This window comes from Rhipicephalus sanguineus, chromosome 7 (genome assembly GCF_013339695.2).
Source record: "Rhipicephalus sanguineus isolate Rsan-2018 chromosome 7, BIME_Rsan_1.4, whole genome shotgun sequence".
In the NCBI taxonomy this organism is placed as follows: Eukaryota; Metazoa; Arthropoda; class Arachnida; order Ixodida; family Ixodidae; genus Rhipicephalus; species Rhipicephalus sanguineus.
In genome coordinates, this window is record NC_051182.1 from 157168817 (window position 1) to 157187432 (window position 18616).

Here is an 18616-nt window from a genome sequence, read left to right on the forward strand (position 1 = left end):
ACGCGCTTACAACATTGCTAGTCCGGCGGATTTCACGGCATGGAAAATCGGTCAATTTTTCTCATTGTGAACCAACTCAACAATATCTACAAGAAAGTTTTTACAGCCGCGCGTCGGCCTTGCTTGCTATACAGCGGTTTCCAAATATTCCACGTAAAAACCCTTCCTCCTGTTTTACATTATTGCAAAACATTCACATTTCTCGAGAAAACTTCCGCGGATTGTGACTCAGGCGTCATGTTGTTCACTTTCTTCTTCCGCTGTGAACGCAGCAGTGTTGCTAAACAAACCGTTTTCTTCAGCCGATTAGTTCGTAAGGAAATAAAAATCGTATCTCAAAAGTAGTAGCACGCAACGCGGCACGAAGGAAAAGCTAATAAATGTTTTTCCTCTCGGCACGTGTGCTTTCTTTGCTTTTGTGTGCTTGAATATTTGCGCTACAAACCTATTTTTCAAACAATGTAGCCCCTATATGCAAACATTTCATTTCTTTTATTTCAAACGAAAGAAATATGTTAGGAAAATGTTAAAGTTAACTTTATTTTAAAAGCCAAATGCGTTGCGTGAATGCTAAGTGTTCAGAATAGTGCAATTTTGTCATGGCGTGTTTTACATAAGTAATTTTTCTCTGGCTTTCTTGTGTATTACGAGCCATATAAAATATTCAAATTTAAGCATGCGCATAGCGATTTATCTGGCTTACCGGAACTCGTGCACGAATCTTTGTAACTCATGCACTGTTGGAATGCATTTTTTCACATCTGGTGTTCCACTGGGTGATACATGTTATGCCACTTAACTCGATAGCGTTAAAGAGCTCGTTATGCAGAAATTGCGGTGTCGGTGTCAGCGTCGGTGTCGGCGTCGACGGTTGTGAGCGAAAAATCATCTTCTTCGTGACTGAAAAATCGAGAAACATGCAATTAAAATAAATAATAAAAATTGTCGGATACGAGTGACAATGGAATCCAGGCCATCTGCGTAGCAAGCAGGTGTTGTATCACAGGGTGATGCTATTTCTTGAAACTGTTTGAAACAAAAAAGCTATATGAATGTCGTGTAGTGGAAGGAATCTCCTTTAAGGGCCCCTCACCACCCCGCGTTCAAAGACGAGGGAGTGGTTTCCTCCTCGCCTTCGCTACCCTTTCTACAGGCCATACCTCCCCCTCGCCACTTATTTCTTAAAGGGACACTAAAGAGGAACAATGAATTGGTTTAGATTGATAAAGTGTGCTCGGGGAACTATTGTGTAGTTTAATTCACAACCATATGTTTATTAGTAGAGGAGAAAACCAAGTTCAAAGTTTCATATTTAAATTTCGCGCCGAACTTTGTAATTCGTGACGTAAAGGATTTCAAAGAGCATTTAACGTATTTTGGCGCCACTGGCTCGACTAAATTTCCACAAACTCGTTATGTCAAGTCCCTGGCCCCCTCAGAGGACAATGTACTTCGATTTAACCGATTAGTAACTACGTAGGCGCAAGCAGGCGCCGTCAAAATTACGTGACGTCATGGCAAATGGTGCGGGAATTTCAAGGTGGCGTCGCCACCTGTATTTCCTTTTTGCGCATTTTCTCGCTTATTAAGCGCCTTCTCGCAGCAAGCGCGGTGCTTTTGGTATCGTGGAAGACTACTTTACTAATGCGAGAAAAATCGTTTTGCTCTATAGTGTCCATTTAAAAGCACGTGTACCATGTCAGCATTAAGCATTGACCCTATCAAGATTTCGCGCTTGTCAGTTACACGCTGTTATCTCCGTTTGCGCAGTCGGAAACACAGAAAATAAAGGGATGTCAATTGATCGTGCACGATAGTTATGCGAGGCAAGGAAGAACGGGTGGGCGGCTGCATGGCAAAGCAGTGCAGGAGACAATTCACGTCTGATATTTCCCGTATATGGACCAATCGAGAGTATGTACTAAATAGACGTCACGGGAATCCCTGTTGTGCGTCACGAAGTGCGCCAGAAAGACGAGAAACGCCAGGAGAAAATATTGCTCAGAGGCAGGTGAGGGGCCCTTTAACGCGTGTAATATTGCGCGGCAGAAGCTGCTGCATCGCGCCAGGCGTCAAAACATGTCAATTGCGCAACGAGTGGGCGTTTTAAAGGCCCACCCATTACAAAGCGGTCAGACATATTTGATCATCATCATCATCAGTAAAAGCATCAACAAAGTGAACAGCTGCGTAGGTTCGCGTGTTGTCTTACAGACGGCCAGTGGGCCCTTCGCTGATTCGCAAAAGGAATAATGATGGCGTAGTGGGCACTTAATAACTGTAGTTGCAGTAGGCATTCTATACTTCGAAACGCACAATGTTACGAGCACGGTCGTTCATTTCCTTACGGCAGGGTCGAGGCATGTACTGAGAGCCGAAGGTAGGCTAGCAATTGAGAAGGCGATGCGCATGAGGCCCGATTACGCTATCGCGCTCTACTCTTGAAGGCGAACTTAAAGCGTCCTCCAAGTCTTTTCTTTCTGTATTTTATGTTTTGTTCGCTAAGCTGCCGAAAAGGCGCCCAACTCTGCTATTCATAATTTCAAAGAAAAAAAGAAAACCATGCATCCTTCTTTCAACTGAAGCTACAAAATGCATTTTCCAAGCGTGTGTTTTGAAATCTGAAACTTGAAAGTTGTAACACTATCAACGATCAACGCCAGCGTCATGGCTAGTACGACTGCATTAGTTCGTGTTACAGTGACGTAGTCGTCATTCTGCTAAAAGACACATCGAACATCAAGTACGTTTTTATAACACAGGTTTGATGACTAAGCTAAAAGCAGGAAATGCTCACTCATTATAGAACGGTGTCTCGAAAACCTCAAAGTGATTAAATAAATCTCCTACTTCATAGCCATCGTACCATGGTGAAACCCTGGACGCAAAGAATAACGACACAGTGGACACAGTGGAGGCTGTATGCACGTATTGTCCCCGTTACTATCATCTTAAACCTTTACGGTCAACTTGAGGTGGCTTATATTGTCATATTCCGGTTTTACAGTACCGCAAGCTTCTTTCAGAAGTATTATTGGGCCCCGTCTACTTTATTTGTGGAAACAAAAGAAGAATAACATATCCAACTCTTTTGTTTTGAGAAAACACGCCGCTGTGTTTTCTAAAAGAGAAACGAATATCTGCGTTGCCGGCACTGCATACTGACACCACAATGCCTCGCACGAGTCAGGCGCGTTAGAATGAGGACATATATTGTGTAGTTGTCCTTGTCACAAGCTCATGGTCCCGACCTGGGCAGTACTCCCGGAATTAAGGAACGTTGCACAACGTTTTACGGTTTACACGCTAGCCTCCTGCCATACGTAGGCCGTATAGAAAAACGGAATTACGCTCAATTTAAAACAAAGCCAAAACGACTGCGCTCCATTCCAAAGAGCCGAGAAAGCGGTAGCTGAAGAGAAGTGTCCTGAAAGTCGAAATGACTCGCACAACGCTTACTATCCTCGCACTCCTTGCGCTCATGACGATTTCGCGGTCGACTCCTTATAGCGATTTGTTTTACTATCCCACAACCTGGCCATCTTGGAATCCATTGCTGAAGCTGGTATCGTAAGTACGGTTATTTTTTTCTGTTATATATAAATTTCACAGGAGCACAGCAGCAATTGCTTAATTACTCGTTTATGCAGCGTGTTGCATCTCGTTTGTGTTCTTGGTGCCAACCCTGCTGTGAGCCACTAATGCCACAATCCGTAAAAAGTGTGCGTTTTTATCATTCGTAAGTGAAACGACAGTCTGAACAAGGACTCACTGAGACATTCAGAGTCGTGCTGGCAGAGGCGCAAGCAGGATAGAGGCTAGCACTCAGCGATAGAGTCCCTACGCAAGATACCTTGGTCCTGGTCTACAGACTCATACTTTGACAGCTGAGAGCTTCATCAAGCAGAAGTCTGGTATACGTAGACTATCAAGAAGATAGCATCGGTGACCTGTAGTTCAGTAGCGAGCACTACGAACGTCTGTGGGGCAAGCTGAGAACCAGTACTTGCAAGCCTTCAGTAGGCACCTTGACTCGACTATCTGCAATGGAACGAGATACGTCCGAGATCCAGCGTCCAGTACTATGAAACGCAGCAGTGTTCTTTAAGTTCACGCGAATTATTTGTATGCTCCCTTCTTTCTATCTCTCTATCTTTTCCTCCCTTAATCCCCTTCCCCCAGCGCAGGATAGCAAACCGGACGCGCGTCTGGTTAATCTCCCTGCCTTTCTTTCCTCTTTCTTCTCCTCCTCGGGAGAGCCCAGACCGTTCGGTACCTAGCATAATGCGGCACAAGACAACGTTCGCCTGGACAGCGCCCCCCTCCCCCTCTGCGGAGTCTAGGATGTGCCCTCGCCCATCGCCTAAGAAATGACCACGCTACCTCCCTGCAAGAGCCTACAACGAAAACCAGCTCATAATGAAGCCACGAAAGGTATAGCGGGCGGTAATTGTACTGTTTGATGTGTATTCCAGCTATTGTGGTGTAGATAAATACCCGATAAAGTGGACGAGAAGACGACCGCCGCCGTATCTCAATCGGTAGAGTATCGATCGCGCTATCCGAAGGTGGCAGGTTCGGTCCCTGCCGGCGGCAAGTTGTCTTTTCGTCCCCTTTACTTTCTTCACATCTATATCACAATTACTGCAATACAGTTAAAACAGTACAATTAATGTCATGTATACCCTCCCTGGCTACATTATCTGCTGGTCTGAATTAAGGTTGTGTCACGCAAAGAAACGAGACCGAAAAAATTCCCTTCTTCCAAGCAAGAACCTGTAGCAATACACTGCACAACTGACATTTGGGCGAGTTCATTGTCGTTGTATATGTTGAGTTGTTCAGCACAAAACAAACGAGGACCTTGATGCAGAATATGGAGCGCTTTCGTTTTCTCTGTTCACTTCCAACTTTGGTTTAATGTCGCTTTCAGCAATAGGCGGTGCGCAAAGTGAGGCCCCATGCAACAGCTAGTATTCCCTGAATTCCATCCATGCATCCGAAAGCCTTTGCTGTTGTACACTGCGCGTTCCAAATTCAATTTTCGGAGCACCGAAACACCTTAGCTACCATGCTTTGGTACCACGTTCTCGAACTCAAGTGGCTGCGGCGTCACCAGATATTCATAATTTGGCTCCGGTCGAAGGAACATAAAAGTAGCCAAGAGGTAGCCAAGTAGCCAAGACGTTTTTTCTGCCGCCACCGGCCTAAAAAAGTAGCGAAATCAGCGCAAGGTAGCCAAACCAGGCAACCCTGGCACTGGTGTTTCTGTCCCTTCTATGCCTCTCTTTTTTCGTTTCGCGCTGAACCGCTCAACATGTTTAGCCTGCAGTAAGCTTCCTGCCCATCTTAATCGGGGTGCGGTTATTTAATATTACATGCAATTTTATTTGCATGAACTATTTTCCTTTATATGTCCATGCTCAATTTTCTTTAAACCCATTATCTAAGTGCACACCGCCTACAGAGACGTCTTTTCCGCTATGTCGCTACGCATGCCTGCCAGTTTCCCAATGTACCTGTCACTTCGCATATGGTAGCAAATCGGATGCTATGCGCGATAAGCTCTTTGCGTTTTTTCCTATTTCGTTCATCACTGTCAAAGTGTCAAAGTGATAGTGGTTAATTAAGAAACGCGACAGTGTAGGACTTAAGAATACTCTTGACCACTCGGCATGCTTTGATATGTTGCCTAATCTGGGCACACTATAGTTGGTTAGAATAAATACAAGCATCGCCCCATGAACCGCAACACGCCTGTCATTCATCTGTGCAAGAGAGTCGTGCTAGGTGGTTTCCGTTCACACCTTAAGTACTTTTTCGCTACTAATATAGAAACTACGCATAGTAAAAAGTAAAAGTTCGTCGTCCCTACTTAAATATTTTCTTTGGCTGACGATGATATAGCAATCTTTGCAGAAGTGACAGGATATTCAAGTTTTCGGTCGAAAACCAGTCACACAAACATGTGTCTAAATCCGTAAGCCACTTACCTCACACAAGTGAACGCTGCTTGACGTCACCAAAACGAGCAAATCCAATTGGTTGGGGCAGTGGCAGCTGTGGGCGAGCCTTGCATTTATTCTTAGGCTGTAATAGCTTATAGTGTTTTCTTTTTTCCGCCTCCAACCAAAGTGTGCTAAGCCTAAGAAAGTGACATTGCTAGAGCCAACGTGGTGGTTCTTATTTCAAGTAATACACACTTTATGAAATTTAGCTCGACGTTCCATTCAAATTGGTAATACCACGTTTCTCAGTCAATTTTAAGAGAGAAGCATAGTTCCTTTACGCGCAACGGGCGAGTTCTCCAACAAACGTACATACGTCGGAGAAAGACACTTGCACACTGACAACACAATAGTAATCATCGCGATTTCATCCCAAAATGTTTTGCCGGAAAAACATAGCCGCCAATTTCCGCACTGTGACTCAATGGGTACACTTGAACGCATAACATAGACCAGTGCACGAAGGGTCCGGCATACGCCGTCTGGCAGCTACATAACGACATACTCAACAACTTGTCCTGGGAGACGCGACTCTCCGAACTGTACTTTGCAAGCTAATCCGCCTTCTATTGCGAAAGCAATTATATTGACTGTCGCCGTCGCCATCGCCGTCGCCACCGTCGCCGTCGCCATCATGTCCCGGATATGTATATGTATGTATATATACAAAAAAGGCACAAAAAAATAAAGCAGAAGAAAAAAGTGCCGTAGCACCCGACCGGGGATTCAAACCAGCGCTCTCTCGCTCCCCAGCGAGAGGGCGCTGGGGAGGGAGAGGATTTTCTTTCAATTGGAAAACTGCACTGGAGACGCGCACGACAAAGTGGAGCCTCTCTGTACCCACTCGTGATGTGGAACGAAAAAGAAGGAACACGTTGCCCACCTTGCGTCGGGCACACCTTGCGCAGGAGACGCAGATGGGTCACTCCACGCACCGCAGTTTAAAAGAAAAAGAAATGTCTAAAAGTGTCTGATTCTCTATTGTCGATACTTGCAGCGCGTTGCTCAAGCACAAAGATGTATACAACTGTGATAGCTGTTAGTGCACGCTTTTGCCGTGTATACCTGTGCGTTCTTTTTGGGCGTCCTTCTTTGTTGTTCAGCGGCGCGCTGTATCTGTTTGTCGTTCTTCGTGTGACATTCCAATTTTTTGCTATCGCATTCATTGCTTCGCCCTTACGGCGAAACTGTGACTTTTTTGCGCGGTGCCACGGGGAATGTGCCCTTCTTCTAGCGGAAAAGCCTCTTGATCTCGGCGGCTTTCGTTCTGGCGACACCAGTTGTCCCGGCCCCAACCAAAACCCTACCAATACGGCAAATGGTATACAGTTACATGAAAAACGCGAATTCACGACCCTTCGCAAGGCTCGTCGAGGGGCAATAACCAATAGTGCCCTGTAACAAGAACTCCGCACAGGTCACACACATTAAACAAGCTGTATTTATTTTAATTAAGTATGTGCCCTCTCTCGGGATTCCGTCTATGCACTAAGGTCTAAGTTTCCTACACACTTATAGCATGATAACGTCACATACAGGTTGCCGAGTGGGCGAAATCTTCACGGAGTGTGCAAGCAGCGATTGCGGTGAGCTGAAGTGCTGGCAACTCTTGGGCTGGGAGGAGTACACTGAGCATCGATGTAAACTCGACTGCGTGTCCAAGTGCTTCTGCCGTCCTGGCTTGTACAGAAACCGCAGGGGGCGGTGCGTGAAGCCCTGGCGTTGCCCGGAGTACAAGTACCGCGTGGTGTTCAACTGGAAAGGTGTTGTCTGAAGAAGCAAAAATGTGATGAAGATGTTTGCCTTTTACAATAAAATGCTTCCAACAAGTAGACGCATCAATTTCTGTATGATTCGATTCGTCATGCATTCTTTAAGGACACGCACTTTATATAAAGCCAACAATTTCCAAATGGCGCTTTTCAGTGAATTCAATGTTAAGAACGTTTGTCGCGTCGGTGTAGCCGTTGTGGTCGTCGGCTGCTGACCCAAAGGTCACGGGTTCGATCCCGGCCGCGGCGGTCGCATTTGGATTAAGGCGAAATGCTAGAGGCCCGTGTACTGTGCGATGTCAGCGTACGTTTAAGAACACCAGATGGTCAAAATTTCCGGAGCCCTCCACTAAGCCGTCCCTCATAACCATATCATGGGTTTGGGACGTAAATCCCCAACAGTTATCATTATTTTATAATATAGGCAACTTGAGTTGGTGCTTATTAGAAAATACGGACTGCGTCTTTAAAAAAGACGCATAATATGCCAAATCAGCTCTGCGATCTCGCAAGATGGACGACTAGTTATGAATGGGAACTTTCGCATCCACCTGCTTGTAGCACAAAGCCACAAGAAAATTCATAGGGATTTGTCAAGAAGTAAAGCTTCCTAGTGTACGGAAGAATTCATCTCGGCCCGGTGACCGAACCAGGGACCAACGTCTATCCGAAGCGGTCGCTCTACCAATTGAGCTAACCAGTAGGCTAGTAGCTGGCAGCGCGAGGGTGCATTATTCGACAGTGCGTAGGCCTTTCTCTACCTTGCAGAACCCGATGAACTGATTTGCCGTATTCACTGTCCATAGGCTTCGAGCTGGCCAATTTGCCCTCGCGCTGCCAATTGGTAGCCTTCTCGTCATTCTCTGTTGGTATAGTGACCGCCCTGATAGGCGTTGGTCTCGGGTTCGATCATCGGACCAGGACGAATTTTCCGTCATGTAGGAAGTCTTGCTTTCTGAGAAATTGGTATGGATTTCTTGGTAGCTTGCCGCTACAGACGGTTAGATGGTAATTTTCCCTTTCATAAGCACATAGTTCGTGTGAAGCCTATATACTATATTTACTTACGTGCTACCATCACCGGCAGATCTTGGCTCACAGTTGGGTTATATTCACACGTGGTCATGACGGTGAAGAAGGAAGCAGTCGGGCTGTTAAAGACGAGGCTCTTTATTGGGCGAACTTGTGCACAGAAAACAAAGAGTGAAAGTACAATGCGTGCTACATATTGATAGCAGAAATCACAGTCGTCGGCCGTCGGTAATCTGATCAGCGGCGGCACGTGTCGTCTTTTACACATCAGTGATCAAACGTTCCAGCCTTATCGCTGGTGATCGCGTAAGCTCTTGAATAAACTTCACTAGCCACGTCATGCGCGTAATCTTAAGGAAACAATGTGAAACAATCGCGAAGCTTCCCAAACATTGCTGCGCGGCCTGCGCCGAGCAGTGCTAAAGGCTCATTCAGACATGCGAATAGCACTTGTCTCGCGACTACGTTAGCCGCAAAGCGACTGGTCGCAAATGGTCTCACATGGCCACTGTGGTCGCGAAGCTGGTGCTTTGGCTCTGTCGCTCGTTGCTCGAATTTTCAGTCGCGCGACTGCAGTCGCCAACGTTTGAACCAATCAGGCGCGCGAGAACAGTGCATCAGCTTATTTTACAGGGCAATGACAATGCGAGCAATATGGGAGCAGCCGTGAATTATGTGTGGCGACAGTATAAGTCATAGGCAGATGTGAACATTCGTCACCTGGCGTCGCTTTTTGGTCGCGAGTCGCTAAGAGCCTTAACAAATTTTTGCGAGTGAAACGCGATCACATCAAAATAAAGAAATAAGGGTGCGTGGCGATATTGGCTAGTTGACGACTGACGCTATCTACTATTGAATAGTGAAGACGAATGTCAGCTTATTCGGCTAACCTTGACTGCGGTAGTAAGGAAAGCCGAGCTAGTTGGTACGAATGCATTGTGGAATAGCGCACAAAACACACAGGGACACAGGCAAGAGAGAGGACACTGTGTCGTCTCTCCTGCCTGTGTCCCTGTGTATTATTTGCACCATTCCATAGTGTAACTTTGGCTGTTCAGTCTTATAAAAATGTAATAAGTATAGTTGCACTGTACTGCATATGGTCCGGTCAAGCAAGTTCATCGCACACTGCTGCAGGTTTGAATATTAAGTTCACCACCTCCTTTAAATTATTGTTTACAAAAGTTACGACGTAGTGTGCTTTCTCGACGGGAGTGAGTTTCGTGTTGTACGTTACGGCTATTGAAATCGTACATCTTCGCAGAGAATTTAACGAGCTATATTCCGATGGTTATATGTCGCATAAATAGTACCGATTGTTAAAGCAAGCTCTTCAGTTATAATATTTCAGTGCTTTTTCGGTGAAGCAGAGGAAAAGATTTCCTGCATAGCCAAATTTACCAACGCACAACTGTAGAAATTCTGTATTGCCTTTGTTTTCCACGAGAGAAACATTGTTGCAGACTTCGTATACGTCAGGAACATTTTCGGAAAAACCGGAAGAATAGGTGATTGTTCTGTCGCGTATTGTCCTACAGGCATTGTTTAAAGGCGCAGGCGTGTCGTACTGGGCGGTATTTCTGTCTCGTATAAAAGTGTATATCTGGGTCGTATGTGTCAAGGTGCTTTAAAAATCTTGGCTATGTACATCACACGCTGGAATCGATACCCAGCACCACCACCTTTTGAATAGATATGTATTTGCTTTGAATTAGGCGCAGCGTTAAGGCCCACTGTTTACAGCACTCTATAAAAATCTTCACCGTACAAGTCTTCTGCGACGGTGTACCAAAGTGAACAGCGTGCAGGTAAAAATAAAATATTGAACGCGCCATGTTTACCTGTGCATCCTGTTTAGCTGAGCAGTTTCAGGAAAGCTTTCTGTGAACAACAAGCCCAGAAGACGCGTGAAATGTCTGTGTCTATTTTGGTGAATTGGTTAGGCCTGTGTACTCTTACATAAAGAAATGGGCAGATTGTTTAAAACTAAGAGGCACACATTTCAAAATACAGGTAATCAAGGTACTGTGTTTTCTTCGTGCAAGTATTGGTGGTGACTGATTCCGTCGATTGTTTCATTAAATGTATTTAAGGATGTGTTGGCGCTTACGTGAGGCGCTGAATTTTTGTCTTCTCCTACATGACAGCTGTGTTCGGATAATTGTCAACAGTTAAAAGAAAAGTCGAGCGAGCATATGGGAAAATATCCGCATACTCAGTTTCCGTACTACGGCATAGTTGTAGATCTGCGGCCAGCAGGAGAGTTCAGAGTATTAAGCATTCACAAAACCGAAATGACTACTCGCAACAGGACAGGCAGTTCACCAAAATTTACACACAGAATATCTTAGGCACTTACACATTTACCTTAATTTCCGCACTCCAGAGGCAACAGCCGTACATGCCGAAACAAATGCTTCAGAGGTACTAAAAAACGAGAAACGTGTAATCAATAGAGCCGGTCTATTTACTTAATTAAAGCATTTTGTTGTCATTTTGATCATTTGTTGTACTGAAGTGTATAGCTAAGCGAAGTCTCTATTTTAGTGGCCTGCAATACAGGGAACAGTGATAGATGCTATCTGTTCCGTAGCCTTCACAATCGCTGACGTGCTTGCTGTAGCAAGTCCCTTCTGAGGCGCTGAGGGAATACTGAGTGGGTCCATTCGTCACCTCATTACAACCGCCTGGTCGCTCTCTACATGTCCAGACGATGGCAGCCACATTCACAACAAGTAGCACTGCTGTGTTAAAAAACAGAAATGAATGAATTTGGAGTGTGTGAATATTTCAAACTATCAAATAACGAATGAGGTTGCCCAGAGCAGGTTCAACCAAACACATCAGACCTGTACATTCATCCGACAGAAATCGGGCAGATCTATTTGGGTTCTTTGCCAAATACCGTCGGTGTTGGTAACAATTTTAATCAAGTGGTCAGCATTGGAACTTAGAACGAAAGTGAGCAGCGGCCAAAATCACAGAGCCTGTGTTAGTGAGTAGTTTTCATTACTGGCTAACTGGCTTCGCTTATTGTCCGAGTAGAGTGTAACGCTGCTCGAGTTGGTGCATAGCGAAACGAAATATTTTTTACTCAACTGAGAACGAGGAAGAAAAAAACAGATGACAGGGTAGGGCGCCCGATCCTGCGTTTTCTCGTTTTTCTTCCTCGTTTTCAGTTGTGCCGCAAATGCTTGGTGTCGCTAAATGTATGCTTCGGATCACGGCTGGCTGAAATTTTCTCGAAAGATTAATTCTACCATAAGAAGACTTTTGTGACTTGGAGGCCCAGAAGTAAGCTTGTATAAGTCAGCATTTGTCCCTTGCATCTGAAGTTTCTATGTGAAGCGCAAGAAATCTTTGCCGTTCATAAGTAATTTCTGGTAAGCCTCTCTACAAAAGCAAAAATCAATCATGGCGCAACCAAATGCAGGCTAGCAAAGCAGAAGTTTAGTGAAAGACAAATTGAAAGATCCAGAAATGATGGCGTGTACTATTAAGAGTATTCGGTGTATTATCTTAAGAAACGTAGCGGTCGCAGCGAACAGGTCTGTTTAGTTTGGTTGGTGTTGTGACACGTCTTTCATGTAACACAAGGATCGCGCCATTTTAAAACACGGCAGATGTACCAGAAAACTTGGTAAAAATTCAGCAATATTTCAAAAGAAAAGCAGTGACACTAAATTGTTGTTTGTTTTGTTCTACTATAAGAGTATAATATTTCAAATGAGCATAATAGAAGTATCCAAGCAACCGAGAAATACCTGTGATCAGTACTGTAATTTTCATTGTTAATACTTCATTTCTTGTTGATGGGGCGATGGGGTTGTTACACTGCTCTGCGAGCAGCACAGTAACGTACATATTAACAATAATCCTATGCGGCATTCAAATTTTATCATCAATAAAGGGGCGCCTTCATAAGCAGGAGAAATATTTCTACACAATTTTCTATCCATCGATTTAATCGTTCTATAAAAATTGGAGCACACGTCAATGAACAGATTACTTGAATTATACTCCGAGCTGCTGTATAGCCATTTAGAGGGACTTCTCCTAGCTTCGTATATGGTTGCATTGCTTCGTATTGGTCTATTGCAGCCATGTTTGGCTAAACCAAATCAGATATAAGAAACAAATTTGAGAAAAGTAAGCTGAACCACCACCGAACGTACGTGGTATTCACTATGAAAGCACGGAATCAGATATAAAGCTCACAAAAGCTTATGATACCTTGCTGTCTTCGAATTACCTGAAAATATTCAACAGTGCTGTATGTTTTAATGGAGCATATGAATAAAACCTCAGTTCAAGGTTCTAGGTGGAATTTCAAAGATGCGACAAGCGAATGGCACTAGTCGCAATCCTTGCAAAATCCACAGTGATAACGGTGCTGCAAAAAACATTTCACTGTTGCTTTCTAGCCATTATTACATATTTATAAAAAATGCGAACATATTACATTGAAAAATGTTAAGGTAAATCTGCTTAGAAATAGACAACAGACAATCAAAATTAAAGAAACTTACTGCGCCAATGGACATGCTGGCATTTGAGTAAACCTCGGCCCCTATTGCGATGGCGTCTGCCCGATTAACTTCCGACACTTGATAAAATCAATTTTCGTCCTTGAATATCAACACTTTCGCAACCACTCGAAGTTATATACTTTCAAAAGCGATAGCTGCACGCAGGCTTGGCTTCAAGCACCACAGTAGACTAACCGAACGACTGAAATGGAAGCTGGATACTGTTGTAGCAGCGTCAAATAAACACCAAAAAACCAAACTATAGTGTCATCGAAGCACTAAAAACGAACTTTCTTTCGGCAGATATTACGCGCACTTCATACAGAAACTAATAACTAAAACCTCAGTTCTTTATCCGACAATACAACCAAAATAAATACGCCGATGCACGTAATGACGTTTTAGGACCGTAATATTTTCCATCGCACCATATTAAATGCGACGCTTGACCAGAGCATTTTCCCGGCATAATATACAACGTAACATGCACCTGCAGATAATGTCCCCCTCCTCACCCTCGAATGCACTGAACCCAATTAAGTGGCTTTTTTATTAGTCAATAAAATGAAACTCTGACGGACACACGAGGAAATATTAAGGTGTTGGTGTACTCTGCCTACAGCTGCATAGTCATGCTAGGTTTCTATTACAAAAAAGAAAAAGCAGCGCACTTTAACATTCACATCCATATATCTGTTGACGAAGTGTCGGCTATTTATATAAAATAACCGCATAGTATCGGAAGGCGTAAAAAAGATGTGAAAGTTTAGTTCATGTGTCAGTCACATTGCTGTTACTCTCCGATAAAGCAATGCAAGCAGTTTGTGACTTTCGTTTTTTTCTAAATATGGTTCACGGCCACTTTGATCATTCAAGTAACACTGATCCTCTGAGACTTTATTGCTCTTCGCGAAAAAAAATAGATAATGAGGTGATTTGTTCGTGCAACAACTTTGTGATATATCTTTCTGATTACGAGAGTGAAACTCGTATTAACATAATCCGCAGGTATTCTCTTCCTTTGACAGAAAGCGAGAGCACGAGAGGTTATAGATTTCACAGTGTAGCTTATAAGGAAATTTCATGGACAATAATAAATTTTATGGGTTTTTTTAACGAAAGATTAGTTTTCTGTAGCGAAATACCGTCCGGGATGTCAAGAAAGCATATTCGAAAGAGGTGCAAGCAGCTAGTAACATCGCTGTACAAAAGTTTAACTTGTTCAATTTCTTAAAGCTGGTGGGCGCTCCGCCGCTGCTTGCAACTTCCGTCTGTTAAACGCCGAAAATGGACCGCAATATTCTACGGGCGGTTTCTAGCGTGACCCGGTTGAGTCTTGCGCGAGTGAGTAACGCACTTCCATCGACAGGTTTTGACTGAAACCTTCCATCCCTATATTTATGTACTTGACGGGAACACATGCGCACGCTAATTTGGAACTATAGTAAATACTTTTATTCATTGCGGAACAGCTAAAAAAATTACAAAGCACCAGAGGAGACAGAATCAGCGCTTTTTTTTTGTCTCTTTCTCTGGCGTTTTGTCGTTTTTTTGGGCTGCTCAACAATGAACTATTACCAACTGGCCCAGCTTCCCACGCTTCTACTTCTATCCAGTCTGCCAAGTAGCGCAGCTCACCCGAAATCAAAAGAACAGCACGTTACGAATTGTTGTCTGTAGATTTACGTTTTTCTTCTACAGGAAGCAGTGAATGACGCAGGCACGTATTTTAGGGAGGGCACCCGGAGATCCCGGGCGCTGTTTTTCTCTAAATCCTACTTTTCTGCTATCCCTCCACTCGGTGGCCAGAGTTACTGATGGGCATGTCTCTTCCAACATTCTCCTTCAATCCAACGATTGGCATGAAAATAACCTTTCTATCCCTCGCCCCCCCCTCCCCTCCAGGCGAAAAAGTTCTGGCCCCGTGCCTGGATGTAGAGGATCGACCAAATGTGAGGTGAACAGCTCAATAATATTCAAGCCAGTTAAACTAGAATGTGTATTCTACAGTACGTGTGAAATGTTCCTAAATGAGGCCCAATGATGGTGTCCAGAAACACAATAATAATTTTTCTAATTATGTACTAAGTATCAGCAGCTATGATGTCTTGAATACTAATGAAATGTGCACCTTAGATGTCGACGAACCTGTACATTCTTAAGTCATGAATCCGAAACAAAATATGAATGTACCAAAGTCGTTGACACTTAGTCATGTCAAGTGCAAGGGATGGCGACAAAAGTGTAAAATGATTCTACCAGCAACATACCACTTTTATTGCAATTTCATGAAAAACAAGACAAGATTCATTCATAAAACAACCCTCTTTGAGCGAGGTTTATGTGGCAACCTATAGACATGCCAGATATATGTTACTTGGCTCCCACTTGCTTCCTTTTCCTGATAGACCTTGGCCAGATATATTATTGCGATATCAATTATATGGCCACTCTTGGCATGTCTTTCCCGTCACTGTCGACGCCGCCGTGATGTTTCGTTTAAAGTTCAAATCGGTAACATTTCACCGTGCGTCGTGTGTTCCATGTGCGAGTGAAAGCGTGCGAGCGCAGGTGATTTTGCACAGCCAGTCGCGTTCACGTGCGCTTATCTATCTCTACACGTATCAGCAGACAGCTTATACTTTTGTACGTGCTGGTATAAACGCTCGGCTTGCGATGAAGCGACAGACAGCACGAAGGTCGCATCTCTCGTTGATGCAGTTGTTTCCTTGCGCGGGCGTTTTGTTGAGTTACACGCCAGGTTGGATGCTGCGCGAGTTAGCCGCTATAGTCTTACTTCGTACACCGTTTGTTGCAATTGTATTCATTGCTTCGCCCTTACAGCGAAACTGACCTTTTTCTTTAGCCACGCTTCTCAACGCAATAGGTCACAAAGAACTCGTGATATTCCTCAGCCGCGTTTTTGTGGCGTTTGAGTCACAAAGCGGCACTCGATAGTTTTGAGGCATTGCGCTGCAAGACGAGGATAGCTGCTGCCAGGGTGTCGGAACGAAATGTTTTTTTTTTTTGTTTCGGGTTTAGTTTCCTTCCACCGCAAAAGTTCCGTTCCGTTTCTGTTCCGGAACGAAATTAAAATATTCCGTAACGCTTCGTAACAGTTTTTCTGTATCCAGAATTTGAACTTACGGTATTCATAAAAAATTACACCATCTTGCCACTCAAGGGAACCATGAGGGAATGCAAAGCAGCATTGGGGGCGCACACCAAGTTTCCATTACGTTCACTCGGCGTTTCCGTTAGTGTGTTGTTTGTATTTAGTGTTTGTGTTATCATTACGTTGTGTTTGTGCGTTGCTTTCCGTTAGCGCCTTTCGACGCTGACGCTTGGCTTCGACGTCGGCGTTCCGGACCTCGGGGTTTGCAGCTCGACGTTGCCGTTTCGTTTGCTCTTCCCTGACCCGGAATTCAGGATCACCTTGCCTGCGCAGCCGTTTGCGTTCGGCATCGCGAGCCCTGCGCTGCTACTCCGTGACAATCTCAATCTCGGCAGAGGTTGGAGTGCTGCTGCAACTGGCGCCGAAGTTTACGTTACAACTCATCTGAACGGGAGCGAAGCGAGAATGACGGAAGCCGACCGAGCGCACGCGCTTATATACACATGAAATGGGGGAGGGAGCGGATGGAGTGGGTTACAGACTCTATTTGGCTGCGGCGCGGCTGCATCACGTGGGAGGACAGGCTGCGCCGCGGCTGCAGCGCGGGGGAGGAGAGGAGAGAAGGCGACTGAAAGCCTGTGTAAAGGAGGAGAGTGGGAGAGAGAGTAGGCACATGCGCAGTGGAGTGCGGACGCCACCGCCGGACACAGCCCCGAGCAAAAGCTGCTTCGGATATAAAAAACATTGAATTTGTGATATAGTTGCTTGTCCTCCTCTTAAGAACGTGGGACAGGAGTAAAACACGTTCTTCAGAGGAACGAAAGTAACTGTACCACGAATTCCTACCAACTAGCACTAACCAGTATACCCTTCAAACTCATAGCATTGTCAAAGTATAGAGGAATAATGTTCATAGTGTTTATTTTCTCTAAATTCAATTACGATTTTTTTAGCGGGCTCAATGCTTTGTGTGAAGGGAGTGAGTACGATCTCAGAAGCAGCACGTCATTGAGCGTACTCTCTGATGTGCGAGACCGCTTTTCTGATAAAAAAAAATCACCAGGCTTGCGCAAAACACGCAGCAAAGTCACAGCGAAATCTGCAAGAGCGGCCTTTCCAGAGCCCGTTGTAGACTCTCTCGGGGCAACTAATACAAGTAAACGTGCAAGGTACTCGCTACACTCTAAATCATCGCAAATTTTCTGAAGTAGCGAAGCACCCACTGCGCCATTTTTCGTCATTCTTCGGATAATCGTGGTACCCGCTACACATCTGTAAGGCATTATCTGCACTATGTGCGGCGGCTGATTGCGATAAATTTTATGGCTGAGCTCTTTGTAACGGGTTGGAAGCATTCAACGACCGACTCGTTGCCGCGATTCGTTCTGTGTGACGCCAGGTTGTTATTTTACTTTTCTGCCACGTTATATTACATATGTTAACACGATTCCTTGCCCGACATTACGCCTGCATAGAATATTTTTGAGAAGGAGTTAGAAGCACCAGCGTGGCACCGTGGCGGAACACTCGACTGCCCCGCAGAGGGCGCGGGTTAAAATCCCATCCGATCCTAGAAATTCGTTTCTCATTTCATTTTTAACACGAAAGTGTTTTATGCCGGGGTCCACCAAGTACATCCGTCACGGATATGACGTTGATAAAATGGACGCCAACGGGTGAGAAAGAAAAACCAAGAAAAAGATCCCCCGCTGGGAACCGAACCCACGACCTTGCGGCCGTGCGGCAAGTGCCCGACGCCCTACTGACTAAGCTAACTCGGCAGTTGCAGGGCACGGCGCGAACGCGCCTTGTGCCTTTCACACATTCCCTTTCGCACGGTGCTCTCTGTTGGCGATATAGGTAGGCGGGGCTGACCGGGCCGGTGCCGCCGTCTGTGAGAGTTGAAAAGAAGTAATGGTTCACGATCGACATTTACTAGCGCTTACTCCGAGATAGCGCGATATCGGAGGTTATGGTTAAAACGTCTCGGTGTGCGTCGGTGCGCTGGCATCGCCAAGGTACCCTTCACGCAGTTCGTTCTTTGCCTGTCGCTTCGTCTTAGCGTGCGTCGGCTCATCGGAATAGTGCAGCTTCCACAAGCACCAACGGGATTTCTCCGCCGCCGACTGCTTCGATTGCGAGGGTACCGACTAACAAAAC